The following is a 10,829-nucleotide window of genomic DNA, read 5'->3' as shown; positions in this document are numbered from 1 at the left end:
AACAAAAAAATAGCTGGCATGGTGGTGGGTGCCTGTAGTCCCAGCTACTTGGGAGGCTGAGGCAAGAGAATCACCTAAACCCAGGAGCTGGAGGTTGCTGTGAGCTGTGATGCCACAGCACTCTATTGAGAGCAACAAAGTAAGACTCTGTCTCTAAAAAAATAAAATAAGGCTTGGCACCTGTGACTCAAGTGGCTAAGGCACCAGCCATATACACCTAAGGTGGTGGGTTCGAATCCAGCCTGGGCCCACCAAAACAACAAGGACGGCTGCAACCAAAAAAAAAAAAAATAGCCGGGCTTTGTGGGGGGCGCCTATGGTCCCAGCTACTTGGGAGGCTGAGGCAGGAGACTCGCTTGAGCCCAGGAGTTGGAGATTGCTGTGAGCTGTGATGCCACAGCACTCTACCCAGGAAGATAGCTTGAGGCTCTGTCTCAAAAAAATAAATAAATAAATAAATAAAAATAAAATAAAATAAATAAGGGTGTGGTGTAAATAGAAGAATAAAACCATCTCAACTCTTTGTACTTGATTTTGAAGAGGCTACAGCTTTGTCCTACAAAATGTGCTGAAATGGATTGTGTTATCACTAAGGGGCAGAGACAAATTGGAAACCTCTGGTTTACATGATTTTATTTTTTTATTTTTTTGTTTGTTTGTTTTATTGAGACAGAGTCTCACTTTGTGGCCCTCAGTAGAGTGCTGTGGCATCATAGCTCACAGAAACCTTCAACTTTGGGGCTCAACTGATTCTCTTGCCTCAACCTCCCCAATAGCTAGGACTACAGGTGCCCACCACAATGCCCAGCATTTTTTTTTTTTATAGAGATGGGGGTCTCACTCTGGTTCAGGGTGGTCTCCTACTCCTGAGCTCAGGGCACTCCACCTGCCCTGGTCTCCCAGAGTGCTAGGATAACAAGCATGAGCCACTGTGCCCAGCCTAGTCTACATGATTTTAAAATGATCACTACTGTAAACAATTTTTGTTAAAAGAAAATCTGTTTCAGTCCATCTTCACTAAATAATTGTTCAATGAATCTTAAAGACCACCAGGGTCTATTATAAAACCTGAAGAACTAAAATTTCAGGAAAAAAAAAAGCATAGCTCAACATTTGTGTGACCTTGGCATAGGTCAAAATGTCTTAGATATGGTGCTACAGGACTGATGATCAAAAAAAGACCAAAAAAAATGGATAAGTTGGTTCTCAACAAAATGAAAATTTTTGCTCTTCAGAAGACATCACAAAGAAAAAGGGGAAGCCATAAACAGAGAGAAAATTTCTGTGAATCATAAATATGTTAAAGTCCTTGTGCAGTGAATATATAAAGAACTCTCAAAAGTATTGAATACAAATGTCTTAACACTGTGATTAAGTAAACGAGGTGAAAGCTATGTTAATTAGTGGCATGTAAGCACTCCAGTTTGTACAAATAATCAACACATTGAATCCCCCCCCAAATTAAAGTGTTATAAAATAAATAAATAAATAAATAAATATACTTTACCCATACCTTCCAAAAAAAAAAAAAAAACTCACAAAACAGCCCAATTTTTGAAACCAACCTAGTATTTGAATAGATATTTCACCAGAAGAGAAACATGGATGGCAAATGAACCCATGAAGACATGCTCAACTTGACATTAAGAAGATGCAAATTTATTAAAGATATTGAAATGCCACTAATACTTATTAGAATGGAGAGGCGACAAAAATGTGATAGTATCAAGTGCTGTCAAGAACAAGGGCATGTAGTGAACTCCAGCACATTGCTGTGGAGATGCAAACTGGTACTGCTACCTTGGAACATAGTTGAACAATTTCTCTTACAGTTAAACACACACTTACTGTATGACCCAGTGATCTCACTCCTAGGTATTTACCCAAGTGAAATGACAGCTTATGTTCTCACAAGAACCTGTGTGCAAATGTTCCTAGCAGCTTTATTCATAATTGCCCCAAACTCAAACAACTCAAAGGACCCTAAGTCATGGAAAAGATAAACTATGGCTCATCTGTGCAATGGAACTCTAATCAACAAGAAAAAGAACGACATGAATAAAACTTAGCTGAAAGAGGCCCAGGTCCAGACTCAAAAGGTAATGGTTGTATATGTATACTAGTCTAGACAAGAGAAATCTGTAGGGATGGAAAAACAGTCAGTGTTTCCAGGGACTGGTTGTGGGGAAAAGAGGCTTGGGAAGTTTGTGGAGGATGGTAGAATGTTCTGTATCTTAATTGGGTTAGTGGTTACATAACTACATATGTTAGCTATGTCAAAACTCACAGAACTGTCCACTGAAAGTGTTAATTTTCATTTGAATTAAACCTTAGTAGAAAAAAAGTAGGAAAAACAGAGGCCATTAGGCTGATAGGGACACCAAATCCTGTGGCATTAAAGGGTACATGCCTGTCTCCAGCAGATCAGAAAGCTGCCAGCCCACACCCTGCACGCTCTAGAATGTCTGCCCCTGCCCTGCTGAATTCTGACCCTGAAGCATTCCCTAAGTATGGCTGTGAGCATCTGGCGTGGCTTTCCTCATCCCCTACCCTCTTTGGCCCACTCCTTAAATACACACACAGGCCACCCTTTCCTTCTTTCTCCTTCTCCCTTCTGACTTCTCTGTTGCCCAAGCTTTCTCCAGGAAGTCCCCACCTCTGGGAGAATAGGGATGAGCTCCTGGAACGGAGCTTGCACTGTGTCCAGACACCTGCTGGGACAGGCAAGTTTTTGTGGGTGACCCAAGACCCTAAATTTCCACCAAGCAGAGCTTTGTTTTACAGAGAAATAGCCCAATTAATAAAGAACATTCAGCACATACTCTGGCCCCTAAGCTGAGGGCTGTGTACAGTGTCCTTGGAACTCCTATCAGGGTTGCAAACTGTGCCAGGGGTGTAGACAGGGCCAGCAGAGGCCTGGATGTCATCCCAGCCTGACTTGATTTTCCATCCCAGGTAAACTGTGTAGCTGATGGAGAGACAGCCTTTTCATTCTGCTTTTCCACTGCTATGGTTGGAATGTGTCCCCCAAAGTTCATGTGCTGGCATCTTAATGCCCAATGCAATCATATGAAGAGGTGAAGCTTTACGAGGTGAATGGATTAACGCCATTATTGTGGGATGGGTAAGTTATTTGGGGAGTAGGTTCTTGAAAAGAAGAATGAGTTGCTGTCTCTGTCTCATGCACTCATTTCTGCCTTCTGCCTGTCTGCCATGGGATGACTCTCACCAGAGGCTGCCGCCATGCTTTTGAACTTCCCAGCCTCCAGAACCATAAACTTCTTGTCTTTGTAAATTCCCCAGTCTGTAGTGTTGTGTTATAGCAGCATAAAAGGGCCCAAGACACCCATCTTCTTCCCTGAGGTATCCAGCACAGTGGTGTTTTCTCTATTCTCACTGTATGGAATTTCTTCTTAGAAAGTCTGATGAAAGCTCTTCCACACAAAGCTGCAAATCCTCATGAGAGTAAAGAAAGGACTTTGAGGACTTAATTTTTATTGGGGATAAAAAGAGCTTCTCATTTCACAGTTGCAGGACTGCCTTTTACTAGTGGAGGGAGGAAGGCTTTTTGCACATCTAAAATCATCCAACAGGTATTCAGTGGAACACTGATTCCCCTACGTATAGAAGAATCTCTGCCACCCCACCCGCCAGCCTGAGCCCCTATTCTCTCTGGATCTGGCCTCAGCCTCAGCATCCTTCCTAGTACCAAAGTTCATCATAAAGCTGTAAACACTGAGGGCACCAGTGATGACCAGGGTCCAACCTGTTAACCTGTTAACATGAGCTGAATGTTTTTAGTGGTACACTATTTAATAGGTCTCTTTGTCTGAAGAACCCCAGGGAAGCATCCCAGGCTCCTATGAGGGCATTAAGTTTTCTAGACCACAGAATGTAGCTCTAAAACCACAGAAACTTCTCCTGCCTAGGAATAGTACTGGTTTGAATTCCTTGGCTCTGGGCTGGCTCCCCTGCCTGCCCCTCCATAGCCAGCATCCTAGGCCCTAAATGTCCCCATCCCTTGGCCTAAAATATTCCCTCCACCATCACTCCCTCCTTGGAGCCTGGTCCAAACTTCTTCTTCCCTCAATGCTTCTCTCCCTGCAGGTGGGGCTCACACAGCTGCCCTGTCCCATGTCCTCCCAGGGAACTTAACACAATACATGAAGCTGGTCCTGATTACTGCACCCTCCCCTGCACTACCACCTCCAAACGGTACAGGAAGCAGTGCCACAAACCAGCATCTTTCATCTGTGTCCTCAGCTAGAAGGGTATCCTCATCAAACAGATCTTTGAAAATAGGTCAGACTCCCCCCTGCCTACAACGAGCCTGCCGGAAAGCAGGAGGATGGCTGAGATGACGTGTCAGCATTGAACTGAATCCAGTCAAACCACGAGGAGCAGGTGGTCCGTGGTGAACTAGCTTGGAGGAATAAGCAACCTCCCTTTAATCTTGGATTTGTCCCCATCTTCTGAGATTCTCCTATAGTAGAATGGTCCTGGGCAGGCATTTCATCCTGTGTTTGTGAAACATTCAAGGGTGAAGTCCAGCTCATATGGGCCCTCTGCAGGCTCTGTCTGTTCGGAAGGTCCTGTCCACACCCAGATGTCTGGGCCATGAGATGCACAGCAGTGAGCCACAGGGGATTTCTAAATGAAGTCACTCAGTGAGTCATCAGCCACAGCTAAGGGGCGTGACGGGGGCTTCACTTTTGCTGTCAGATGTTTCAGCTCATGGTGGATGACCTACAACAAAGGAGAATTTTAGAAGGTCTGTGTTTCAGTCAACCCTGCCCTGGATGCCCATCTTGGAGCATTTAAACAAAGGCCTTAAGACTTTCCAGCCAGGTGGGGTCAGGAGAACCAGAAGCTGCTGGCAATACCTGCATTCAAGCCATGCAAGCTTGACCATGCCCCCCACAATCCTGTCTATCCAGACGGGCAAGGCTGGACCAAAGGTTTGGCCTGTGAAACTTCACTGACTCTGGAGGCCAGGGTTAGTCCCAAGAGTGGAGGGATTAAGAGACCCTGGTGTTTGAAATCTCAAGGAGATCACAGACTGAAGTCAGCTATGACCTTCAACAAGACCCTTAATCTCTCCAGACCTCTGTGTCCTTGTCTGTGGTCTCAAGGGAGTGGATGACAATCTTTAAGATGAAATGAGAAAATGTATATGAAAGCAACTCTGTGGCATGACAGGGATATAAGCCACTTTCTGAGTCCCCATCCAGTCCTAAACTGCATGTTTCTGAGAAATCCAGATGTAGTGGGGACAGCAGCTTGGGGACTTGGCAAAAGGGGTGTGAGCCAAGCTAGGGCTGGAACAGCACCCAGTGGTCGGGGGTGGGAGGGAGGAAGGAACTGGATGGGCCAAGTCATCGTCCTAATGACACAAGCACACAGCCATCATAAGGGGTGATGTGGTCATTCGCATGAGTTGAGAACCATAGAGAAATGTTAAGTACATCACACCAAGGGCACGTGAGGTCCTTGCTGCCCGAGATGCCCCCTTGGATGTTGGGTTCCTTCACTCCTAAAATATGAATCCATAATGGGTCTTTAATGCACAGCAAAATGCAGCAAGCCTGGAAGCAAACACATCATGGTGGGCGGTGGGCACAGGGGACCGCAAGGTAGCAAGGGCTTCATGAAAGCGGTTCTGGGCTCATAGTGCAGAAACACTGGACGCTCAGCTTCGCTCATCTCTCACCAGCAAGAGGATTGCAAAGAGGACCTCCCAAAATTCCCAGCGCTGAGGGGGAGGGGAGGAGAGCAAAGAAACCACAGAGGTGGTCGGGTGGTTGGGGAGAGCTGAGCTCTGGCCGAGATGGCATGGCCATCGGTCCCTCCAGCCACAGTGTCTCTTCAGGGAGCCGCTGCTGGCTGTGAGGGCTGAGGGAGGCCACACAAGAGCTATACCCTCAAGAAAGACAAATGTCCACCAGTTTCTCAGGTGGAGAAGAGACTTCTGGGGATGAAGACCAGGGTCAAATCAGGAAAGGCACAGTTAGGCTGCGAGTGTCTGGCTGTATCCTACACTCCAGGGCTGCCAGGGTGGCAGGACCCAGAAAGTCCTCATCCCTCTGGGAGAAGACTCCCCCTCTCGTTTTTATTTTCATGGATCTTTTCCTTTGTGACTCATACAAAGAGTTGCTGGAGTTTGCCTAGATTTTTTTTTTTTGGCCAGGGCTGGGTTTGAACCTGCCACCTCCGGCATATGGGGCCAGCGCCCTACCCCTTTGAGCCACAGGCGCCGCCCATGGAGTTTGCCTAGATTTTGACCACCCACGGCAAATATCTTAAGTTTGGTTTGTGTGTCACATCCTTATCTTGAAAGCAATTGTGTGGTCAGTTTTATTTTTATTTTTTTTATTCACTGATTTTTTTTTCCCCCAGCCGTGTCCCTGGAGGCTGTCTACTGTCACAGAGCCACTCGAGGATAGTGACTAAAAGGGAAACTTGGCTGCCTGGGGTTTCTCTTCATTTCTCTCAGTCATTTCCCCTCTGGAGCAAACCTAGAAAAATGAATGGCTGGAGCCAGGACCGCCGAGGACCCCAGAGGGCTCCCGCTCATCTGATCTCTCCGTCTCCCTCACTCAATTCTTAGATTTATCCAGAAATAAGCTCTTTCCCGTCTGTCTGTGGACTGATTATATAAATGTAACATTTCATCTACATCAGCTCCTGGGGGCCTTGGCATTAGCTTGACTTTAATGCCGAAGGAACAGAGCTCGATCCATTTAGGAGACCAGGAACATCTCAAAAATGTCCTTTCTTCCCGTCCCAGCTGTGCCATGATGACATTTACACAAAATGGGATGAGAAAATAACATTTTTTGAGAACCCTGATTCTCTAGCTCTGTGCTACAGAATGAAATTAGCTCAATTTAATTACTGATAACAAATGGCCATGGTCATCTCCTTGGTGGACAAAAGTCCCAGAAGTCCTCGCAGGGTGCCCCCCTCCTTATTTCCTCCCCTCCTTCATCCCCTAGAAACCATTCTGTGGGGGCCGCCCCCAAAAAGGAGTGAGCTGTGATCCAGGCTTCCCCTTCTGTTTGTTTATCTCGGTAACTGTTGCTGGGGACGGTGGATTTAAATGGCTGAAGTGAATCAGGGAAGCCAGAAATAAAGCACCCCAGAGAGTGTCTAGGGCTCAGGGCGCTCAGCCCAGGGCTCCAGACCATGTGGAACCTTCCCCAGGCACAGCCTCCGCTGCTCCCTGTCACCACCGTAATCTGCAGCTGCCTCATCCAGCGTGACCCGACCCTGAGAGGCCCTGGGGCAGGCATGGGGGTCCCCACTGCCTTAGCTGTGGCCACTCTTGCCACAAAAGGCAGTGGTGTCCTGGTTCAGTCATTTCTAGCCTGTGGTCTGTCTGCGAGCCCAGGGTCTCTCTGAATTTGCCAGTGATACTGATCTGGCATATTCTCTGAGCCAGGCCCAGCACAGGTGCTCAGGATTCAGAAATAAATAAGAGCGGCCAGTCACCACCCTCAGAGAGGAGGGAGAGAGCTCAAGGGGGAGTGTCCAGCCTGGGGCCAGTGGGTGGCACGCTGATTTTATGAGGACTTTTTTTGCTTATCTGTGGAGGCAGATATGAAAGTATGCACGGACTTTTTCTTTTCTTTTCTTTTCTTTTTTTTTTTTTTTCCGCTAATCCGTTTCCTTTAATGTTTGTGTATTTACAGTGTGGGCCATGACAACTTTTCCTCTTCCAATGTGAGGCAGAGAGAACAAAAAAAAAAAAAGGTTGGACATTCCTGGATTCTAAAAGCACATACATGGTAGCTGCTGCCTTTGCCCTGGAACAACCCAGGGCTGTCCTCAAGAGTTTTGTGTCCCTCTTATTCCAACTGCAGAAATATCCTTGGACGCAAGAGCCTTCTGCTGCCGAGCAAACATCCAACAGCTTTTGGCCTCTTGTTCCCCCTGAAGACATGAAGTCCCCAAATGTGAGCAGAACAGCTAAATACAAGCTCCTGATTGTAAGGAAGGGGAGGTCGATGGGAATGAGGTGTCTCCCACATAGGAGAACCCACCTGCTAATAAACAGGGGCTGTGGGGGAGAGGGGCTCACTCCCCACCCTGGCTCTGCAGCGTGGCCAGGTCCCCCTCCAAACCCAGGCCCAGAGAAGCTGAGAATACTCCTGGTAACCACAGTGAGAGCTGACAGTCCTAGTAGGGAAGGCAGTTTCTTGAATTAGACCTATTCAGAGTTAATAACTCTGACTTGTCTGGGGACAATTGACAGCAGTTATTTCTCTGGAAGACACAAGATGTGCAGGATCCACAAAGAGGGAAGAAATTTCCCTCCTCTCTCTGGCCATGTGGGTCATTTTCTCTGGTTGGCTATAAAATTGCTTGGTGGGCGTCAGCTTGCCGTTCGGTGGAACGCATGGGTGTCTGGGTAGGGGTGAGGTGGGAGTGAGGTGGGGGCAGGGCATGCCTCCTTTCAGGAGTAGCAACCTGGAGAATGCAGATTCCAGGGTTCTAGGAAGTGAATTTTGCAGGGGGGCTACCTGGCTCCCTGGGGGCAGAACTGAGTTCCTAGGCACCTGCTCCTCTTCCACCCCCAAGGGAAATACCCCAACATGAGAGCAAGGTGCCCTGCAAAGACTTAGCCTGCCTTCACCAGTATCTTCCCTTTCCCTCCTAGGCTGGTGTGAAGGAGCAACAGGGGGCCTCTGGCAGTGGAAGGAGAGCAAAAGATTCTGGCTCCTTTCTTGCCCTGAGCAGCTGGGAGCTGGGTCCTGTTTATCACCATAACTCACTGTCCTGCTGTGTGTCCCCAGGACGCTGAGAAGACCAAGAGCTTGGCTGTGACCCCACCTACACACATGGCAAGCTATGCGGACGCCCTGCCACCTTCCCCAGGCTGCAAGCTGGAAGAAGCAACACAGGCCATCTCAAGCCCAAAAATGCCAGCATGAAACTGCCAGTGGGAACGGGGTCCTGGTCCCTAGTTCCAAAGTTCCCCAACAAATCTGGCCAAAGCCTGCAGTTCTGTAAGTCTTGGTTTCCTGGTCCAGACAACACAGACTGGGAATGTAGGTAAGAAGGAGAAGCTGGGCTAGTTGGGGCTGGTGGTTCTGCTCCAGCCGCCCCTGGGCCCCCAGCTGGCCCTATACTGGGCGGTGAGTTGAGGTCACATCCATTCTGCTCAGCCCAATTAATCTTCATTCCAGCCTTCCCCAGGGCAGGCCCGGCCCCAGCCACAGGCCCTGTGATTTCATCTGCTTCTTAGGCAGCCAACAAGGAGATGCTGTCATGGTTTCCTTCTCGGAGAGCTGAGGATACAGCACTTTCTCGGTTGCTAAACCAGGAAGCGAGTTCCTGGAAATCTTGACGTTTTCCCAGCGTCCTCCTGCACCTTCCTCGTCTTCCTTTTAACAGCCAGGGATGGCTGCCAAGGCTCGGCCGTTCCCATTTTCCTCTGATCACCATCTTTGCAGAAAGTTACTTTCCAGAACCTACTGAAATTTAAACTATGCATGTCCTTTGATTGAGTATACCTAAGAGTATGTGTACTAGACTGTTTATTACAGCATTGGTTACTGTGATGAAAAGGAAACAACTTAGATATTCAATTGGGGAGCAGTAGACAAAAATATACAATACGCCCATACTATAAAATCCACACTGCACTATGAGGTATTATGCAATTACTGAAAAGAACAGGTTAGAGCCACATATATTTAACTATAAACAGGTTCATTGCATATTGAGAAAAAGCAGAAAATACTATGTATGGAAAGATTTCATACATAGTATTTTTTCTTTTTTCAGGAAAAATTAAAAGTGGATGGGGGGGCAGAAGTTTATATATCTCTGAATGATTCTCAAAAAAAAAAAAAGGCAGGAAAGAAATCGGGTGCGATGGCTCACGCTTGTAATCCTAGCACTCTGGGAGGCTGAGGCAGGTGGATTGCCTGAGATGAGGAGTTGGAGACCAGCCTGAGCAACCCCAAGACCCCGTCTCTACAACTAGCTGGATGTACTGGCAGGTGCCTTTTGTCCCACCTACCAGGGAGGCAAAAAGATCACTTGAGCCCAAGAGTTCGAAGTTACCGTGAGCTATGATGCCATCGCATTCTACCAGGGGGACAGAGTAAGACTCTTATCATACACCCCCAAAAAGAAAAGCATGAAAGGAAACATGTCCAACTGTTAATATTAGCTTGCCCAGGGGCATAGCCTTGTATGGCTTGACATGTTGTAAGCGAGTATTTTGAAACTAAAAGATCAACATAGTAGAAAAGTTTAATGGAAAAACAGTGGCAGAGGCTGACTGCTGCCCCCTCAATGCTCATTCACACCTTCCTGCACACCAGGTCTCTCAGCATGTGGCTGGGTTTGGGCTGCCCTTCTCTGCCGCCTGGTGACTCTGCTGGCCACTGGGATGTGACAGAAAAGAGCGTACAAGGTCTGGAAAATGATCTGTTCAGGGAAGGGGTGAGGCCTTTCCCTCCCATCTTCTCCCTCCGACTAGGTCAGCACTGAGCCCCCAGGCCAGCTGAGCAGGTGGCCTGGAGAGTCTGGTTTGGGTTTGACCACAGAGCTATCGTACCACTGAAGTCTCTTCCTAGATCAGTATTTTCAACCCAGGTGCCGTGGCACACTGGTGTGCCATGAGAGGATCTTAGGTGTGCCACGAAGATTTTTAAGGATCATTCGTTAAATTATTTCCCAAAGACGTTCAAAGCACAGTAAGTATATTCTTTTTTACTCTTTTTTTTTTTTTTTTTGGATCAACATAACTTAAGTGTGCCACAGAAGTTTATGGGTTCAAGTGTGCTATGAGATTTAAAAAAAAAAAAGGTTAAAAC

This window comes from Otolemur garnettii, unplaced genomic scaffold (assembly GCF_000181295.1).
Source record: "Otolemur garnettii isolate 467f Iridium unplaced genomic scaffold, OtoGar3 scaffold00019, whole genome shotgun sequence".
NCBI classification, from domain to species: Eukaryota; Metazoa; Chordata; class Mammalia; order Primates; family Galagidae; genus Otolemur; species Otolemur garnettii.
The sequence above is the reverse complement of the archived record's forward strand: the minus strand, read 5'-3'. Positions refer to the sequence as shown.